The sequence below is a fragment of the Bombyx mori genome, chromosome 21 (genome assembly GCF_030269925.1).
Source record: "Bombyx mori chromosome 21, ASM3026992v2".
Taxonomy (NCBI): Eukaryota; Metazoa; Arthropoda; class Insecta; order Lepidoptera; family Bombycidae; genus Bombyx; species Bombyx mori.
The window spans coordinates 6,195,875-6,218,314 of record NC_085127.1 but is presented as its reverse complement, the minus strand read 5'-3'; positions in this window follow the sequence as shown (position 1 = coordinate 6,218,314).

Here is a 22,440-nt window from a genome sequence, read left to right as displayed (position 1 = left end):
ATAAACCAAAATTTAAAATGTACAAAATATCGACTATACCTTTTCTGTATTGATTGTATTTATTTGTAAATCGCTTCGAAGCGGTTTACGGTCGAATGGTTTGCGGTGTAATATAGATACGGGGCTCGCGATTCCTACATACCGCGGACATATGTACGTGACAGAGGTGAATCAATAAAATTTTGTTGTTTTCGAGTTTTATTTAATTCGACACTGATTTCAAATTATCTTTAATTTATTTTAATACATTCATGTCATTCTTAATAAGTAAATTGAATAAAATTTTTGATGTGTGAATGATGTTATATTTCGGTTATATATGATGTTATATTATGGTATATTTCGATTTGAACAAAATAGTTGTTTAAAAGTCTGCAATTAATATTAATATTCTATTATTAATAAGTCTGCATTTAATAAGTCAACTTACTGCAAGCACTAATGCGTTTGTTGGTTCGTCTGTTTGTTGTTTTATTTATTTCATTTTATATAATTTGGTACATCTGCGAATTCAAATCCTGTGATGCTCACGAATCGATAGAAATCTGAGCTGAGTACGGTAGAAAGATGGTCATTTTTACGATTAGCGATTTAAATGAAATGAAAAATGAAAATGAAAATGAAAAAATTTTTATTGCTTCAACTTATAAATTAAACATACAGAGTTTGGAATCTCCTTTTAAGCAAAATACTTGCTTGTTTAGGAAATACCGCTCTTCTATAGCCATTTACATAATATTTTACAAGAAGAAGCAACAGAACAAATTTTATAATATAAATAAATTAATACTAATTGAAATAATGTGTGTGTGTTGTGTGTGTGTGTGTGTGTGTGTGTGTGTGTGCGTGCATGCAATAATAATTAAATAGATTGCTAGTTTAAATAAATTTAAATAAATAAATTGAGGATCTGCATTCAATACAACACATTCCCGTAATCGATTATTGGGAAGAATACATTCGAATATTTAGTTTGAAACTAAAAATTTCCTCGTAACTTTGTTTTCTTAACAATTAATTCTCTCTGGCTGTCCGGGGTCTGAAGAGGAAAATTCTCGGCTAGGACACACATAAAATTTAATTGCACCCTCAAAGCAGGGATTTGGTCACGATTCCCGCATTTATTTTAAGGGAAAAGAGGGCGTTTAGTTTAAATTACGACCGGAAAATTAAGTTTTATTAGACTTTAAAATTGAATCAACTCTCTAATCCGAGCATCGGTCTGCTTACTTCTTTTCTCGTAAAATTTTGATGTACATTGAACGTTTTGTGTCAGATTGTATCGTTGCAATTTCGAACTTTTAAAACACTTTAAAGAACCTTCTCATAATGTGTATTGGAAATAAAATGTAATGCGTTTGTTTTTTTATTATAAAAAAGATGTGTGGTGTCGTGGGACATCGGATAGGAATTAAGTTCCTTATCATAAAAATATTAATTTTAAGTTCTATTTGAGGTATAAAAAAAATAATTATTCCGGTATACATTTTTTATTATGATTTTTTTATTGATAAATAAAATAAAATAAAACTACTTTACAAGTTATCAACTTTATTTTATTCACAATAATTTTATACAAAGAAACAGCTATTTATATGAATAATAATATTAATCGTCATCACGTAGACTATACATTAGATTAGACACTGTATAGCCATCATACTAAGACTATACATACACAAATAATAAAAATCTTACGTTACGGACGTTTTTTCCCGGTTAGGGTACCCCTCCGCATCGTCCCATAAGGAACTTCATTCCCAAAAGCAGTCGAATCCTTAAAAGGTCAAGTAGTATAGCGAGTTGATATTCTGTGTATGTGAAGGCAAACTTCCTCGTAGGTTCAAATACGAGAAAATCACTGAAAGGGCACTTTTCGGAACGTTAAGCCTTTGAAGTGGAGACAGGCTTTATCGCACATTTTATCACGGACTTAAGTAAATAAAATCACGTAGGATCCTTTGAATGTGTATGTGCTTAGGGTACGTATGAATTTTACAGAATATACATACGTACATTTGATTTTTTATTTATTCATTACACTTAATGCACATTATGGACATTGGCGGAATTAATGTCTTAGGATTTCTCTAGCAGCCAATCAAGGGTGACGCAGAAAGTAATAGTATAATAATACATAAGAAGTAAATAGTGTAATAAATATTATATTATTATATTTTGAAAAAGTACACTGGGTAGATCTCACAGACACTACAAGATATTTGACAGAGGCCAATGAAATTTTCAAGATAAGTTTGCATGTATACGACAACATTTGAACCGTAAGTGGCCTCAGCAGGAGACGTGCATAAAGAAGAGAGAAGAAAGAAGAAGAAAAGATGGAAGAGAGAACAAGGGAAGGAAAAACTATTTTATTGCCCTTGTAGGCAGACGAGCATATGGCCCACCTGATGGTGAGTGGTTACCGTCGCCCATGGACTTCAGCAATGCCAGGGGCAGAGCCAAGGCGCTTCCTACCGAGCCAAGCCACTGCTTGCCTTAACCCAAAAACTCATTCCAGCCCATATGCCTCATCCCAGTAATTTAATCGCCCCTGCCTTTTTGGGCAGGGAGCCCACATTCAACGGAGGGGGTTACCCCGATGCCTGATCTGCGCCCCCGTAAGGGGTCGCGAAGACCCGACAAAGATTTAAACCGTCAGTCTACCAAGCAACTTCCCCCGCTCGATTGAAGACCTTGCCCTTTTCGCTAATTCCCTAAAAGGTATAAAAAAGATAAATTTGATAATTATATTTAATACATACCTAAACATATAAATTCTATACTTAGATATTAAGTTCGAGAGGATTATGCCAATTTACTGAATATGATTTGCCGAACTCTAAATTGAACCACAGAACGATCAGTGATTTTCCTAATTAAAAATACAATATGAACGGTTTTAACGGTTTCTCGATCTCACATTTTTTTTATCGCTTAGATGAACGGACGAGCTCACAGCGCATATGATATTAAGTGGTTAGCGAAGCCCATATACATCTAAAACATAAATGCCGCGACCAATCTTTAGACATGAGTTTTAAGGCCTCAGTTTTTATAATAAAACTGGTGGTCTCGCCTTTCAAACCGAAACGTATTACTGCTTCACGACCGAAATAGGCAGGGTGGTGGTAGCTACCCGTGCGGACTCACGAGACGTCGTACCACCGGTTTCTTATTGTTAATACTTATATTATGTATATTAACGGCCATCTGATGTAGTGGTAAGTGACATGGTCACTACACAGGGGGGTCGCGGGTTCGAATGCCGCCAAGGGAGGATATTTGTATGATAAATATAAATGTCTTTTCCAGGGTTATGGATGTATCTTAAATATATGTATGTGTATAATAAAAATCTTACATTTATTTCCGTTATCTGATACCTTTTTTTTTTTTTTTTTTTTTTTTTTTAACGCTGGGGAATCCATTTACGGATACCCGGTCGAGAGGGGTAATAGACCGGGTTATGTCGGACTCCGGCGCCTCCAGAGAAGAAGAGGGAGAAGAGGAAGACCAAAGTCCTCCTCTTCTTCCAATTCCTACCGGGAGACTACGCCTTGAGAAAGGCGCGCGAGGCGCTGCGCGGCGTCTACCACGCAGGACCCGCCCCGCAAAACCGACTACCGACTAAACCCCATCGAGCTCCACCACTCCGACTCCACGAAACCTACGGTACCGCACAATGCGCGCCGCAGGCTCGCCGTCGCCGGTACCCATCCTGACAATAGGACGGGATCCAATCCCCGAGAAGATCCCACAGGACGTCGTCTCAGGAGACACCGTGAGTGGCGCATAGGAGCCACCTTGCGCCGCCTCACCACGGAACCGACAGCAGAGCACCGGGCGCCCCCGCACCCAGTACCCAACAGTCCCTACGGGAGATTAACGGGAGCATCGTGCCCGCGTCGCCCACCCCGCCTTCTTCGCTGAGGAGCCGAAGAGGGATTCCACTCCCTTTCGCGCTCCTCAGCCTCGCGGAACGCCATGACCAGGTCGCAAAATCTGGCCATGGCCCCCCACGAACTCTCGTCCTCTAGCATGCGGGCAATGACAGCCCGCAAGGAGAGGTCCCTCCCCAGCACCGCGATGAGATCTCGCCGCGGGTGCTCCCAACGCGGGCACGCTTCGAGTGCGTGGTGAGCGTCATCATCCGGATGCCCGCACTGGTGACAACCCGGATGTGGCTCTCTCCTGCAAACCCTCCACAGGTACCTCCCGAAGCAGCCATGCCCCGAGAGGACCTGCGTAAGGCGGAAGGAGAGCACGCCGTGTCGCCGATCTGACCATGTCTCCAGCACGGGCACCAGGGCCTCGAGAGTGCGCCGGCGGGTGGCTGAGGTTTGATGAAGTTCCTCCAGCAACCGCTCCCTCCATTTAGCGTACGCCAGATGACGCGCAGCACGCCTCCACCGACTGACAGCCGACAGGCCGGGTGTCCGTCCCCGACCCAGGGACTGTGTCCTGCGCCGGTATACCGTAGCCAATACCTCGGCCTCGAGATCCCAAGGAAGGGAACCAGCGAGGGCACAGGCGACCTCTCGGGAGATCGTACGGTACCCCCTGATGACCCTCACCGCGAGCGCCCGCTGAGCTCGGAGCAGCAGCGCCGCATTGCGTGCGGAGAGTGTGGGCGACCACACGGGAGCGCCATACAAGGCCATACTGCGCACGACCCCCAGGTACAGGCGTCGGACACCGACGCTGCAACCACCAACGTTGGGCAGAAGACGGACTAACGCACCTGCCATGCCCAGTAGCCTCGGAATCAACTCACCAAAATGGTGGTCGAAGCGCCATCGACTGTCCAGCACGATGCCCAAATATTTGAGCTTCGGCTGGACAGCGATCGATACTCCACCGACTATGAGCGTCGCGCCCGGAGGGGGTCCTCTCCGAACCGGGTGAAAGCATACGGCCTCAGACTTGTGGAGGGCCACCTCAAGACCTAGTCTCCGAATGCGGCTAACGACGGTGGAGACCGCCGCCGTTGCAAGGATCGCTGCGGTCCTGTAGTCAGCTCCGCGAGCCGTCACCAACGTGTCGTCGGCATAGCACACCACGTCGACGCCACGCAGGCCAGCACCGCGGAGGACCCAGTCGAAACCGATGTCCCACAGGAGTGGTCCCAATACCGACCCCTGTGGGACCCCGCACGACACCGTTTTTCGTCCCCATCCTCTTCTCTCGGGGAAAATCACGCTCCGCCCTGAGAGGTAGTCCTCTATCAGGGTGCGGAGACTATTGGGGATGCGGTGAAACCGAAGTGATTCCACGATCGTGCTCCAGGCGTTATCTGATACCTGTAACACAAGTTCTTTACGAACTTATCACGGGACCAGTTAACGTGGCGTGATTGTTAGTAAATATTTATTATTTATTTATTTATATTAAGCGCGTGTTCACGCGAACACATTACAGTTTTCATGGTCACGCATGACTAAAATATTACTCGTCAACATTTTAATGTTTGTATTAACTACGGTAGCTCTGGTAGCTCAGATTAAGCCGTAATAGTCGTTTTAATTATATCTCCAACTCGTGAAAACCGATGAAAATCCTATAAGAGATTGCTCTGATTGCAAGTGGGCGTCCTTTCCAGAGAAAAATAGATTGTATGAGGAAAAAAAATTAATATTTTTTATTTTTTTATTGCTTACATGGGTGTATGAGCTCACAGCCCACCTGGTGTTAAGTGGTTACTGAAGCCCATAGACATCTACAACGTAAATGCGCCACCCACTTGGAGATATAAGTTCTAAGGTCTCATGTATAGTTAAACGGCTGCCCCGCCTTTCAAACCGAAACGCATTACTGCTCCACGGCAGAAATAGACAGGGTGGTGGTACCTAGCCGCGCGGACTCAGAAGACGTCCTACCACCAGTGAGATAGCCCGAAACATGTTACGGCTAATGATGTAAAACTTTTTAGTGCTTCTTCTGTAGCTTTTGTTGTATTTTACTGGAATTAAGGGTTTGAAATGTGGACTCTTTATTTAAACTAGTGGCCCCGCAGTAGTCGAAATTCGGCTTTAGTTAATTGAAATTTTATGTTTAAACATTATTATGGTTCTATTGTCAAACACTATTTTATTTCTATAATATAATCACAGATTTCGCCAAAACTACACTATAGATAAATACTCTTAAAGACAAACAATATTGATCTATTCTCAATAACAAAAGTTTGACAATTGACTATTAACAAAGAGTATATTTATATGTATGTGTTGTGTCAAATACATGGCGGTGTGTGTAATGTTTTTATTATTGATTTAATGTATTTTGTATGTATAATTAAAAAACAAAATTAACATTCTGCACTCCTTCTCTATATTCTCTATAAGTGTGGGAAATTTCATACTCCTCCGTCCGCGCAATTTTCGTAAAAAGGGATACAAAGTTTTTGCTTCACGTATTAATATATAGATAAACGACATCGCAGCACACTGTGTGCAAACTATATACGTCAAATATAACTATACTTCGTAGCTAAAATATAATTGTTGCTTGAATCAACATTACTAATGTAATACGTTGTACCTACGGCTTTTTTTCACTCCCAGACGCATCGCATATCCGGCCTCTGAATAAATGATGATAAAAGAGATTTTTATTTTCCGCCTAAAACAGTCGTTGGTCTACCTGCGGGATTAAGTTTTTATTATTCAACGTATAAACTCGCGTACGTAGCTGGACATTGAAATATACTTGTTTACTTGTGAGTCCGCACGGGTAGGTACCACAACCCTGCCTATTTCTGCCGTGAAGCAAGAATGCGTTTCGGTTTGAAGGGTGGGGCAGCCGTTGTAACTATACTGAGACCTTAGAACTTATATCTTAAGGTAAGGGTGAGTGGCATTTACGTTGTAGATGTCTATGAGTTCCGGTAACCACTTAATACAAGGTGGGCTGTGAGCTCAGCCACCCATCTATGCCATAAAAATAACATAAATCTCCTAGTACAGGCTTGTACGCTTAAAGGAGACGTAAAAGGAGACTCCAATCATTGTATTATTTTAACTCGCTTTTGAAAATAAAATATTTCGTAAAATTATAATTTGCGTAATTACTGGTGGTAGGACCTCTTGTGTGTCCGCACGGGTAGGTACCACCACCCTGCCTATTTCTGCCGTGAAGCAGTGATGCGTTTCGGTTTGAAGGGTGGGGCAGCCGTTGCAACTATACTTGAGACCTTAGAACTTATATCTCAAGGTGGGTGGTGCATTTACGTTGTAGATGTCTATGGGCTCCAGTAACCACTTAACATCAGGTGGGCTGTGAGCTCGTCTACTCATCTAAGCAATAAAAAAAAATTTATTTTTTGTATAAAAAAAATGTAAATTTGGTGGACTATACTATGCAAAACTCATGCTGCCATTCGCATAGCTATCTCAGCTATTGTAATACCATTGATATGCAGAAGTAAAAATGTAGAAGAAAATACTTAGCCTTGTGTAACACTATCTTTAATGGCCTTGATTAGGGAGCAATCGCCGGGGACAATGGATTTGAAGGATCGTCCACTTAAAACGCGATATAGCAGTTATGCAGGACTTAATAAAGTCATTGTGTAATATTTGACTGTATGAGGATCTCAGGGTATAAGGTTGAAGATTGCCGTATCAAACACAACCATGTCTATAGACAATTTGGGTGAGTTCTAGTTTCATTGAACCAAAACATTACGAAGCACGCACACAGAAATACTGGATAATTAACTACAATCTGTTCATCTATGTCGTCATATTGTTCTACTAAAAGTATCTGCTATTTATAGCGGATGCGAATTTTGACATAAATAAAAAACCCAACGAGTTCGACTTTCGCATATTTTTCCTTATTTCGCGAAACAAAAAAGGAATATTAAACTATATAATAGCCGATGTCAGAAACATCTGAGGCTTAAATTTCCGAAACGCCCGAAGCGAGGCAACTTGTTAATGAATACACGTATTGTACGAATTCACTTGTTTGCACCGCGTTATAGTTTTGTTTGAAGTTTAGAACAAATACTGACTAGCTTTCGGTGCTCTTAAACATTTTATAATTCACGGTTGGTAAGCCTCAAGAGATTTATTTAATTTATGTCAAACCGGATAAGCATTTTTTTTATTGCTTAGATGAGTAGACGAGCTCACAGAGTGGTTACTGGAGCCCTGGTTACTGCGTATTAGGTTAAACAAAAAATACTTCAATCGTGTAATAAAAATGAAACCCGCAAAATTATAATTTGCGTTATTACTGGTGGTAGGACCTCTTGTGAGTCGGTGCGGGTGGGTACCACCACCCTGCCTATTTCTGCCGTGAAGCAGTAATGCGTTTCGGTTTGAAGGGTGGGGCAGCCGTTGTAACTATACTTGAGACCTTAGAACTTATATCTCAAGGTGGGTGGCGCATTTACGTTGTAGATGTCTATGGGCTCCAGTAACCAACTTAACACCAGGTGGGCTGTGAGCTCGTCCACCCATCTAAGCAATAAAAAAAATTAATTAGATTACATACTAGATCCAGAGGCTATTGAACTTCTTGGAAAAGATTAGTACTGCAATTCATTTCAACTAAAATGTCAAATTGTGTAGAATATCGTCTATGATCTGGGTTGTTGGGTGAGCTTATAGATCAGCTAATGTTAAATAGATACTGGACTCCGTTAATACAGTAACGTGAAATTTATAATGGTTCATGACTCGTATTACTGGTGGTAGGACCTCTTGTGAGTTGCGCGGGTAGGTACTACCACCCCGCCTATTTCTGCCGTGAAGCAGTAATGCGTTTCGGTTTGAAGGGTGGGGCAGCCGTTGTACTGCTAAAACGGAGACCTCACAACTCATGTCTCGAGGTGGGTGGCGGCAATTATGTTGTAGATGTCTATGGGCTCCAGTAACCAACTTAACACCATGTGGGCTGTGAGCTCGTCGACCCATTTAAGCTATAAAAAAGAGGAATTCAAGTCGTTTTTGCGAACCATTTCATGTCCTAAATTTCATGCCGCATGTATTGCGTGTTAAAAATACTTTGTGCTTTATTTATATAACGATAAATCAACCACAATGAACTGGGCTAGGTGTTGTTGGAGTTCACCTTTTATCTCAAGTAGTGAAAATAAAAATGAAAGTCTAACCAGCGGCTAATTTTAATATGGAGTGAACACAAATGTAAACTTCAATAGAGAGTATTTGTTTTGTGTGTTTTAGGCGGGTCGCAGTGTGGTCAGCGTAAGTTAAATGTTACATATAGATTAAAGTCAGATAAGTTGACGAAAAATTATTAATTACATAATATAAGTCACGTTAACATTACATTACATCTAATTTAACTACAGCCGATGAAATGTAATCTGTTTAAAATATATAAACGTATGTATATAAATTTAGAAAACAAAAAAAAATCTAAAACTTAATATACCATTCGCAATAGGCTTCTTTCTACGAGCAGTTTATATTTAAGGTAAGTAAACATTAGTTGTACAAATAGCAGTAGAATTACAAATGTAACAAAAAAAATCTCTTCTTTTTCTCCACTTTATCCCACTAGGTGGGGTCGGCCCGGCTAATTTTTCTCTTTCATTCTCTTCTATCAGCCGTCAGTTCAACACTCACTCGTCTCTCTCTCATATCCTCATTCACACACTCCATCCATGTCTTCTTCGATCGATCCCATCCCCCTCTACCTTGCACTACCATTTCCATACATCTCCTAGTCACATGCATCTTCTCTCTATGCATCACATGTACATACCACGCTAATCGTCCGCTCCGCGGATTACCGGGGCGACTACTTTTACACTTCCTCTGATGTAAAAAAAAAAAAAAAACATTTTTGGGATGGATGTCTATATTCAATATTATGGTAAGTAAAATATCAATCTTACCTGAAAAATAATATAAAAAAAGAAGGAAAATACTCGACGAAAAAATGTTTGTATTTCTAAGTACATAGTTTTGAAGTATTTTGTCGAACAACCTGCGTAGAAACGGAATGTTAATAAGAACACAAAAAAGACAATTTACGTTTTACTGGCGTACATTTTTACGATCAGAGTACGTTTTTTTTTTTTATGAAATTCGAGACGGTATAATTAGGGCAAATGGATGTGAATTGTTAATAGTCGTAAAGCTGGTTTCATTAGGCCTGCCTATAAAGTTGCTATAAAACAAGTTGATTACTTAATTTGTGCTGGTACTTTGTTCTTGTATATTCCGAAATTATTTTCTGTTCATAATTTTTGTAGTTAAAATGTATATATATCGGAAGTTTCTTTTTTTTTTAAATAAATAACAACCATCCTTTTATTTTCATTTTCTGCTAGAATACTTTAATATGGTATTAATTTTGAAGTCATCGTGGCCTAAAGGATAAGACGCTTGGTGCACTCGAGATATGCGTCTGTGCCAATGTTCGAATCCCGCAGGCAGGTATTAATTTTTCTAATAAAATAATATGTGGTAATCTAATGAGAATATTATAATAGATTCTAATCGGAAAGAAAACTAAACTCATACGTTCATATGTGTGTTTAAAAATGTTTAATTTTCAACACGCTCTGCTGTTAGTATTGCGTCCTTGCTGACCACTTTGACAATGACTAATCGGTTGGACGTCTATTCATTCGTCAACCCGCTCCGTATCCCGAATGAATGACAGGTGACTCACATTGTGGCTGATCCTCCATCACAATAGTTAGAGGAATTCGTAATATGACAACTATCTATTGAGTTACAAACATATTTTATTTTATTGCTTTGATGAGTGGACGAGCTCACAGTCCACCTGGTGTTAAGTGGTTACTGGAGCCCATAGACATCTACGACGCAAATGCGCCACCCATCTTGAGAAATAAGTTCTAAGATCTCAATTATAGTTACAAAACTTTCATGTGGACCGTGTCAGAATTGTTTGAGATTTAAAGTAAAAAAGAATGTTATTTGATTAAAATTATTCACATTAATAAATACCCATTTTTTATTACACGTTAAGTAAGAAATCTTCCTAAATAATTTCTAGTTAGTTTTATTTTAGTTCTGCGTTCAAAATATCGATCACGATTGGATCAGCCCTTAATATAGGTCACTTGCAAAGGGCTTGTTAAAAAGGCTGCCGGATTCGAAATGCCGTTCACATAGCTGGAGATCAAGTGGGGCGATCGGACAGGCTGGTCTCCTGATCCGAGATGGCGAGAACAGATAGGTCACGTCGGTCTATTCTCCGTTACTGCCTATTAACTTGGAACGTTGCCATGATCCAGTGAACTCTCACTTATCTATTGGCGGTGTTCCCATTAAGTTTGGCTGCGGCCTTTATGGTATCTTAGTAAATAACGTTCGAATTGTCTCTTTTAGATACTTAGATTGCTTTGCTCATATTTTCTTTTCGTTTTATCATCTTGATTTGGGAATAAATATAATAAAGCGTTCTTGTAAAATAAATATTTGTTTGCCTACAATAAAACAAATAGATCAATCGAGGACAAACATCAGTCATTTAGTCATCTAGCTAAAAATAAAGGGTCCCTCTGTGTGCTATGGGAACCAGAGATAATATACGTATCTACTTTGATAATGACATCGGTAATAATAAAGGTAAAAATAGCATTTTATAATAAAAAACAAACCCGAAAAATTGACATTTGAAGAATTACTGATGGTGGGGTATTGTGAGCCCGCAAGGATAGGTACCACCATCTTGCCTGTTTCTTTCGGTAAAGCAGTAATATGTTTCGGTTTGAAGGATGGGACAATCTTCGGGCTGTAAAACTGAGAATCCTGTCTCAAGATGGACGGCGGCATTTACGTTGTCAATGTCCATGGACTCGGGTAACCACTTAATACCAGGTAGGCTATAAGCTTGTTCACCCGTGTAAGAAATAAACAAAAAATCGTACAAGCATTTAGATACTAATAAGTCTACGTCGACCACGTACCGGAAGACGTAGCGTGGGTAGAATTCTTCCACAAGATGGACCGTCGACCTATTGAGGTTCGCGAGGATCCGCTGGGTGCAAGCAGCGCAGGACCGATCTTTGTGGCGAGGCTTGGGAGAGGCCTATGCCCAGCAGTGGACGTCTGTGGGCTGATAGAAAAAAAGCCTAAATAATTTAGTTTATGACTCATTCCTATACTTATCGTGCGAACGTCTAATTTTGTCGAAGACAATGATGTCACTGTTCTATAGTTACAAACTAGAATGCATAGATTTGTGGTAGACATAGGCAGAATACTATTTCAGTAAGGGTCTCCAATATGCCCCACTACCGATAATGAAGCAAAATGTAATCAGACTAATTTAATAGGCTATAAACAATAACGCTAATGAACCAAAAAACTCTTTATTAACTAATTTCAACTAATCATCAGTGAAAGAATTGAAAAAGTAATTTTATCTTTGGTTTTCGTTTGAATTTTTTGTTTTAAAACTTCAGCAATTTTACCTTTACAATTTTATAAGTTCCGTTTAATTATATTAATCGACAAATGGACCGTAGCCGGGAAAACGCTCGCTTAAATTTACATAGGTAAAAGCCTTTTGTTATGTTAATAGTCGGTAAAATCCTTAATTGTGAAGCTATTCTGATAAAAACGTTCTTTGTTGAGCGCAAAGCCAATATTGACTTTTAGGCTCGATTTTAATTAGCCAAAGTCGCTGTTTATTTATCCGTTAAGTTTAGCAACCTTTTGTTCAATGGTTATCGGAATAATAGACATCACAATTTGAATACCGCTAATTACTACAAGGTCTAACCCTCGAGTGCAATGCACAAAAATGGAATTCCTCAAATTGAAATCCATGAACACGGCAGAAATAGACAGGGCGGCGGTAATTAGCCGCTACACACGAGATTTGAATACCAGCATAGTGATATCGCTTGATAAAAGTGCATCGAGCAGAATCTTTAGATCACGATGACTTCGAAATACTTGTTGTTCTTTCCTTTTGCTATATATACCATACTTAGGCGATTCACACACTACTCCGAACTCCGTCGCCTGGCGCGGAGTGGCAGATTTTAATATTGTATGCAACTACATCTCATCATCATATCATTAAATGTTAGTAAATATTTATTATTATTATTATTATCCTGCCCTTCTCCCAGTCATCTGGGGTCGGCGCAACATGTTTTCTCCTTCCATACTCTTCTATCATATACCATTTCTTCGCTCACTCCCTTCTTACCCATATCGTCTTTCACGCAATCCATCCATTTCTTCTTAGGTCTACCTCTTCCTCTATATCCTTCCACATTCATAGTTAACATTCTCTTACCAACCTCATTTTCATTTCGTCTCATCACATGTCCATACCATCCTAAACGCGCACTTCTCAGCTTCTCTGTCGCAGGTGCCACTTTCAGACTTCCTCTAACATCTTTATTCCGTATTCTATCCATTCTCTTTACTCCACACATCCATCGCAACATTTGCATCTCTGCTGCATGCAATCGCCTTTCATCAAGCAAGTACATCTATTAGTATAGAAAACACGCAGGGTCTAATACACCGAAAACGCGCCACGGCGCGGGAGTACGTCCCGATAGCAGATTTTGCCATCAGGCACGGAGGCGCGGGGCAGACCGCAGCAGGAAACACACTGCGTTCTGCAATATCGCGACTGTTTTCGTGCTTTAAGGACTTGTTCACGATAGACCTGGACACGGATAGATTTATATACGAAATTGAACGCCCACCAATTTCGGATATGAAATGTAAAGATTACAGTGTTCGTGTACAAAAAGTGAAGAACTGGGAAGAGATAATAAATATATTTACGGGATGAGGACGCAAATATTGAGGAGAAAACAAAACAGTATTTCGTAAAAAATGATGTATCCAATATCTTCTATTAGGTCTACTTATTGGCTTATACAAAAACCATACTGCTAAAACAATTGCAGCGTCTTGAATGAGTCCGGTATTGCCCATTCTAACGTAACTAACACCACGACGACCAAATGGAAAGTAACCTTTAGTTTGGTGTGGACCGAGTTCAAAGCCGTCAGGTGCGGAGGCGCGGTAAAATCTGCTCGAAGAGGCAGATCTGCTCCTCCGTCGCCGAGCGTGGGATCTGCTGCCCCGCGCTTTCGCGCCTGGGCGCGTCCCCAATCTGTGAATCGCCGTGTCAATTTAGAAAAATGTTTGAAATTTCTCGACTTACCGCAATATCTTACCAGAAATTTTCTTCTTAGTCCTACACTGGCGGAGTGGTCGTGGTTATGTATCATCTTCTTGCGTTGGTTGAGGCTTTAGCAAGGTGTCTCTCTCTATCTCTCTTTGTTTGTGACGTTGTGTGTGCATTCAACAAGGGAACTTCGTAGATGATTTAATAAAGTATTTCCATTTTGTAGGTGATCTACACTTCCTTGAACCATTAATCGTTCCAACGAGCTTTCGTTACGCATACGTCCAAACATCTTAAGAGTATGCCAGAATACCTTCATTAATAATAGTAGGGAGCGCTCCGAGTAAATATTCTGGTAATTTCCTTCATCGTTGCACCACCTGGAACATTCAAGAACATTCATTTATTCCCTGGAACCGCTGCTGCATTAATGTGTACAGTGCAATAACGGAGACTTTTCTTACAACGTTTCTATGCGGTTCTAGAACGAACAGTGTCTCACAGTGTCTCACAATTAATGAAAAATAAAGAAATAAAAAAAAATGATTGTAGCTCTCTCGATTGAATCTGTGACTTCCAAATAAACACAATCTGAAAAAATAGCGAAGGCAAAACTTTCAGGGTATTCCACGATCACAGTAATGAAATGGGGGAAGCGGATTTCGCGGCTCGTACATCTTGTTCAAAGATACGTATTAGCATAAATTGACTTTATGTAATACGTCCGCCCAAGAAAAGTATCGCATTTGGGTAAATATGTATGCAATAAGTACCGGGAGAGTTAGCTGATAAAACCAACACCGGATGATCTTCTGCAAAATAGCGCATAATCGAGTATGGAGTTCTTTTAGAATTGGTTTTGTTTCGTTGTATGTCCAATATTTTTTCCAAAGTTAGAGCCACGACACAGGGTTTTGTTTATTGCATATACGTCCGGTTTTCGTTTAGTATTTTTTTCCACCATGTTTTCCGAATATTTCCTTCCTCATTTCGTATTAATCTTTATGTTCGAGTTCTGGGTTGGGTCTCCTTAGGTACATTAAGATACGATAAGTTAATCTTATCTTAATTTACCATCTATTCAGAGTGGCGATGATGCTAGTGCTTATGGAAATTTAATAATTGAGATGTTCCTTTCTTATATCCATAGACATCTCCCTTATTACTGCTGTAGATAATATACCTAAAATGAAGTAGCTGGCAACAACACCATACCTATTCTTAGGTAATAAACAAAGGGAAGTTTTTCCACCAGGCGGTGCAAATATTATCTTTCAGAACTTGTATACATACCAACAAACATAGCTCAAAAATGCAAAATATTCTTTATGTGAGGCATTTGCGAAATATGTTTTATTCAAGTGATTGTACCTTGTTGATTGTACTTTGATAAATAAAAGTAAATTTTATTTAAATGGTAACTGTCAACAGTTACTTTGCGATAATAATATGTTATATGCTTGAGCAGTGCTCAAAATAATAGTAGTTTAATATTTGAAATAGATAATAGCTCAATTCTCTACTAGTGTAGAACGAAGTCAAAGGACTAAATATATATAATTTTAATTTTTTTTTTTTGTTTTTTTTTTTTTTTTTTTTTTTTTTTTTTTTTTTTTTTTTTTTTTTTTTTTTTTTTTTTTTTTTTTTTTTTTTTTTTTTTTTTTTTTAATATATTACTAATGAGAATCTGATTAATAAATCCATAAACTTAAGACAATGTACAATACATACTTAATGAAATTGGGATATATTCGCGAAAACAATAAAGAAGTAATCTAATTATGGTAACCCTTTTTTTATTTTAAATGGCCGCGCCTGAAATGTTTAAAATTGCCCGCTCGTTATATATTTATTCAGTTATTCAAGATTATGTTATTTACAAAAGTAACAATAATATACGAAGAAAATACACACATGGTCATTTGTACTGTTGGATGCAGATGTATTTGTGTTGCAGTTTGATTCCCAGTACTATTGGAACCTGTATTAGTTTGGATACATTTATACAAACACAAATAATAAACACCCAGATACAGACCAAACAAACCTGTTCGACACACAAATGTTTCCCCGGTATAGGAACCTCGGCTCAGCCGGTCAGAGATACTAACTGCATCACCCAGATATCCAAGCTAGAACAGTTTACATACTCCTAAAACAAAGTTATTCTATTATAACATACGAAAGAGACGTAAATTCGATAACATTAAACGTCAAATAATAAATATCTTCAAAATCTGTAGCACCCAAAAATCTAAACTAAAATTCGTATTACCATATAACATTCAGAGACATGTTTAGTTATGTTAAATACTTAACGTTCCCCAAATGATATACGACCTTACGAGCACCTTCGCCGTCGTTTGAGAAGGCTCGTACACCTACGCGTTGTGTTTCTGGAAAACAAAAGGCGGGACGAGAAAATCTATTAACGCTAATGCCACTCTTTATGCCGTATTTAGGAATAATATTTCACGTTGCTCTTATTGTGAGCTGGACTAAGTTTTCCTATCAGCATACCGATTTAATTTAAATTCATGTTTGTTCATGGTTTTATTCGATTGTGAATAAATAAAAAGTATAAGTTGTTTTCTTTTGCATATGTCCTTAAATACTTAAGGTAGGCGAGCGTCATATAGTGGTCCATCCAGAGGAGGAACTTCTTGGCAAAGATTGGTACTGCAGCTAATTTCGACTAAATATTAAATTGTGTAGAATATCGTCTATAATATGGGTTGTTAGTTAAGCTTATCGATCAGCTAATGTTAAATAGACACTGGACTCCGTTAATACTGTTACGCTGGTAAGAGTAACGCCATCTATATTCGAATAGTCGTACCAATATAAAAGGATCTAGTAGTATCTAGAACGCTCGAGAAGTACAAGGCCATCTATTGTCAGATAGCGGAAACACACAATACTAGAATTTGGTGGAATATTCTCGACGAGTTGCAGAGATGGCAAGCAGTCAGTTAGTAACGGAACTACTCGAAGCGAAACACTGAACGGATCACCTGAAGCGAAGCGGAAGAAGCGAATTGAGAATTTACAAGTGTTTGTTGAGTGTTTTAAGTGTTCTCAGTGTTGAATACAGTTTTTGGTTGTACTTTGGTGGAATTTTATTTATCCCGAACCACAGCGCGTAACAATAACGTGAAATTTATAAAGGTCCATGATTCGTATTAATCTTTTGAACGAATCTTGCCCTGAAAGTCCGGTTGATAATTAAAAGAAAAACTAAAGTACCCAGCCTGTGGTTTTTAAGCTACATTAAATTAGTAAGAAGCTACGTTCACAATTTCGATTTCACTTTCACAAGAAAATACGGGTCTGGGAAGCAAAACTCCTAGTGCAAATTAGGAGGCATTAAATAAATTACTTTCCAACTTTCAAAGCAAAAAAACTTTCACACGAAATCTGAGTGCAAGAAGTGTAGACCATCAGTCATAAGCGGCTGTGTCCGGGACGCATCATTTATCAAGACCCAGGGATCAGGGTGACTGGACTGGGATCGCGCTTTATTTTACATGGCAATAAAACGGCCTTGTTTCACAGCCATTTGCTTATTCGGAAATACATTTTTTGTTTTTGATTACACCTCTTTGAACATAGTTTTTCATTTGAAATGATTATGTGTTCCAAACTTAATTTTACGTTAACCATGGAATTTAATAATGTTGTCTTAGTTTTAATTGGTTTACATAGTTCCGGCTGTATATATTGGAATTCATAAAGTAGTAAGTTACGTTAGTAATACAAATAATATTTATAATTAATAAAAGGTAATATGTACTACCAAACTTAATAAATAAAGTGTTTAAATTATTATATAAGAATTCTAATTATAAATTCTCGAGCACTTATACAAAGTAATTTATTTTATTGCTTAGATGGGTGGACGAGCTCACGGTCCACCTGGTGTTCAGTGGTTACCGGAGCCCATAGACATCTACAACATATTGAGATAAGAGTTCTAAGGTCTCAGTATAGTTACAACGGCTGCCCCACCCTTCAAACCGAAACGCATTACTGCTTCAAAGCAGAAATGGGTATAGTGGTGATAAATACCCGTGCGGACTCACAACAGGTCCTACCATCAGTAAAAGTATGTCATTTAAAGTAATAGGAAAGATAACAGAACGTACATTACGAGTATTAATAATTTTTGCTAATATTAAAAAAGATTACTAATATTATAATTTGTATGTTTGGCTGTTTGTTGCTCAATCATGCGAAAAAGCCACGTCATTTTGCCATCCTCCCGCCATCCTCCCGATCCACTAACGGTGCTTTTAGGTACCCAAGCACCGGTCATCGTTTTGGTCGAACCTGTTGCTTGTGATGAAGGGCTCGATTAGTAAATTAACCCACAGACACAGCCCACTGAGTTTCTAGCCGGATCTTCTCAGTGGGTCGCGTTTCCGATCCGGTGGTAGATTCTGCGAAGCACGGCTCTTGCTAAGGTTCGTGTTAGCAACGTCGTCAGCTTTGAGCCCCGTGAGCTCGCCTACTAGTTAAGGTTACGCTGAAATAGCCTCACAAGGCTCAGCTTAGGTAGGAAAAAAAAAAGCATTAATATATAGGACACTTTTATCACGGTAAATTACATGACCCGGTCAACACTATTTATATATCCGCTATAATAAATACGACAGTGTGTTCTCTCGTCATTTTAAGTACCAACGGAACTATAAATTGACTAGTACTTTATGGACTAGACGAGCATAAACAACTATCTTTATATCGGGAAAATGAAACCCGTTTCGTTCTTTCTGAATTACAAATTTATTGCGGATGATACCGGAGGTCGCTTCTAGTATGATTTTATTTAAAACTAAAATCAAATGCTGTGAATACATTTTTATGTTTTTTACTGGTGGTAGGACCTCTTGTGAGTCCGCGCGGGTAGGTACCACCGCCCTGCCTATTTCTGCCGTGAAGCAGTAATGCGTTTCGGTTTGAAGGGTGGGGTAGCCATTGTAACTATACTGAGATCTTAGAACTTATATCTCAAGGTGGGTGGCGCATTTACGTTGTAAATGTCCATGGGCTCCAGTAACCACTTAACACCACGTGGGCTGTGAGATCGTCCACCCATCTAAGCAATAAAAAAACATATGTAAAAACGTTTGTAATTTCTTTAAATTGAAAGCCCAGTGAACTGACAACACACAAAAAGGAACAACCATTGACCTTGAGACATGAGTTTTTCGTCTCAATTATAATGTAGCAGTGATTTTTATAACTAGCCTATTTAATTCAAAAGGTTCAGATATAAAACCGCTTACAAAAATACTGCTTCATAAATTTAATTTCAAGTTGATGATTTCGCTTAGTAAAATTTACAATATTATTACATTTACATATATTTTATATAAATATATCTTCATTGTCTTTTAGATTAACTGAATTTCGAAATACCCTTATCTAAGTATTTCATTCGAGTGGGTCCAGTGTGACAAATGAAAGCAAGAATTAATTAACACAACACCACAGTTTATCAGGGGAGGATGTTTGTGCAAGCCTATAATAATATATTGTTTAGTCAACCCACATAATCCGGCGGGGCCCGCTCTCAATGTATCGGTAATTACTGTAATTTGTAACGTCTGGCCAATGTAGTGCCGTGGATGTTCTGAGAACTCACCCGTTAAGAGATAAACCGTAGTCTTAAAGTCAATTAATGATAATACCTTCAGAACCTACCTTTCCGAATTACGTGCAAATTCTTTTTTTCTTTCCTAAATACAGTTTTTTTTTTATTTCTTATATGGGTGCACGAGCTCACAGTCCACCTGGTGTTAAGTGGTTACCGGAGCCCATGGACATCTACACCGTAAATGCGCCACCCACCTTGAGATAAAAGTTCTAAGATCTCAGTATAGTTACAACGGCTGCCCCACCCTTCAAACCGAAACGCATTACTGCTTCACGGCAGAAATAGGCAGGGCGGTGGTACCTACCCGCGCGGACTCACAAGAGGTCCTACCACCAGTAAACATACAATAGTTTCATCATACAATAGCTTATGATGAATATTATACAATAGATCCATATAATAGTTTGATTTTTTTGCATTGACAGAACAACAGGGTGACTTGTCTTGCTTAGTGACAAGTCTTTGATTGTAAATAGGATAGTAGGAGGTCAGCGCATATATTTGTTGTTGCTTTAGACGGATAAATTCGATTAGTTATGTCATTTCCGATAGCTGTTTAGCGCAAATGGACAAAATGGAACATACCTAAAGCTAAAGGCCTTAATTTTCCTTTATTTAGGAAACAGGGGTTGCGTTCAATATATACAAACGTATTTATACCTATATATTCTTCCTGAAAAATGACTTTTGAGCAATTTAGTCTATATCTTATCATATAGGCTAAATTGTTCGAAAGTATTTTTTCCTCGACCACGCCAGTTGCTTAAATTTTTATCGTGAATTAATATTATTATAAGAATTATGATCTTCTGGAATTCGAAATGTCAAAATTGCACGAACATTATCTCTTAAAACTAATGTTGTTCGTTATAAAAGCATCTCATTATTTCCATTACAATTTCGCTTAATATTGACATACAAAAGAAATCGCACAAGCATTTTTTTTGTTACAAATAAAACTGATAAACCTTATTGACAGGCTTTCAAAGCTATGTAAGTCAGCTCGTAGACTCGGTAGCTACTCACATTACTTGAAAATCATTTTCTTTTTACGTAACGTCGTCGGCATTACAATATTATATTTAAAAAAAAGAATACCTAGTAGGGATTGAACAAAGAAAGAATAAGACATTATATCGATAAAATCAGGTACTTTTTTTCTAATATACTTAGAAAACAATGAATGATCCCTTACTGTAAGTGTCCGAGACATCTGAGAATAATACACTGTATCGAACACTAAAATCTATTAGGAACAAATTTACAATGGAGAGGCCATATGATAAGAATTAGGGTCTTCTGGAATTCGAAATGTCAAAATTGCACGCACGATGGCACTGATTCTAGAGGACATTTGAATCCATATTCTCTGAAAACTAATATTCGTTATAAAAGCAATTAAATGTTTAAAAACAATGCATGATCCCTTGCTGTGAGTGCGGAGAAGAATACACTGTGTCGAACACTGAAATATATTTGGAACAAATTTACAATGGAGGCGACCTGTGGTTACTGAAAAGCTTTGATATTTTCCCCAGTAATAACGATCAATTAATTACAAGATACACCTATTTTATTAATGTAATATTAAATTACCAATAGAACATCTAGTTCATAGTAAATGTCTCAAAATCCAGTTTCATTTTACAGCTATTTTAATGTAAATTATTTTAGTTACTAGTTTGCGTTCGAAAATTTGTTCGTTAATAATAGTATAATGAGTATTTTATGTTAAAATTCTCTTTCTTATATTCATAATTAATTGACGTTTCACAATGAAAATTTAAAATCTATTTTTCATCGACAGTTATTTAATACTGTGAACTTTGAGAACATGTATATTTGGTTTGGAGACTATTGCAAATGAAATTCATTTTTGTTATTATTGTCGTAGCTGGATTAGTAATCTCATATTTTACGGGTTTCAACTGTCTATTGACAGCATAACGCTTCATTAATTTATTTTTCATCAACCTGAAGCTAAAGTTTCAATCATGTTAGTACTGCTTACTGCTACCCTTAAACACCAATAGATATATTAAAAATGTTATTTCAAAGTTTTGAATTAAAATATCCCTATTTTAGAATCAAACAGGTTAACGCAATGCAACTTAATAACAATTCCGAGAGAGCAACCGACATTTTTAATTCAATGCAAATGCAGGCAAAAAGGATTTACTCCGGGAAAACGTTGCTCCCGCCGCAGCCATTTCGGATTTCCCGGATCCTTATTTCGTACGTGACGTGGGATGCCTGCGATGAAGTCCTTGTTTAGAAATGGGTTAAAATGGAACGAAAATGTTGTTGCTTTCATTTCCTTTGAAAATTCGTTTTCGTGTTCTATTTGTTGGTCAGTAAATAGTGATTACTAAGTACAATACGTAAAAGTGATTAGTAAATTAAATTAATACTATTACGCCGCTAAGAGCAACGCCGTCTATCGCCGAATAGCCGAACGAATATCGAAGGATCTAGCAGCATCTAGAACGCTCGAGAAGTACAACACCGTCTATTGTCAGATATCGGAAACACACAATACTCGAATTATGTGGAATATTCTCGATAATTCTAGGGATGTGATATCGGCTATAAAAGTGTTGCAGATGTTTGGACGCAGTCAGTTAGTAATCGGAAATACTCGAAGCGAAGCGGAAAAAGCGAAT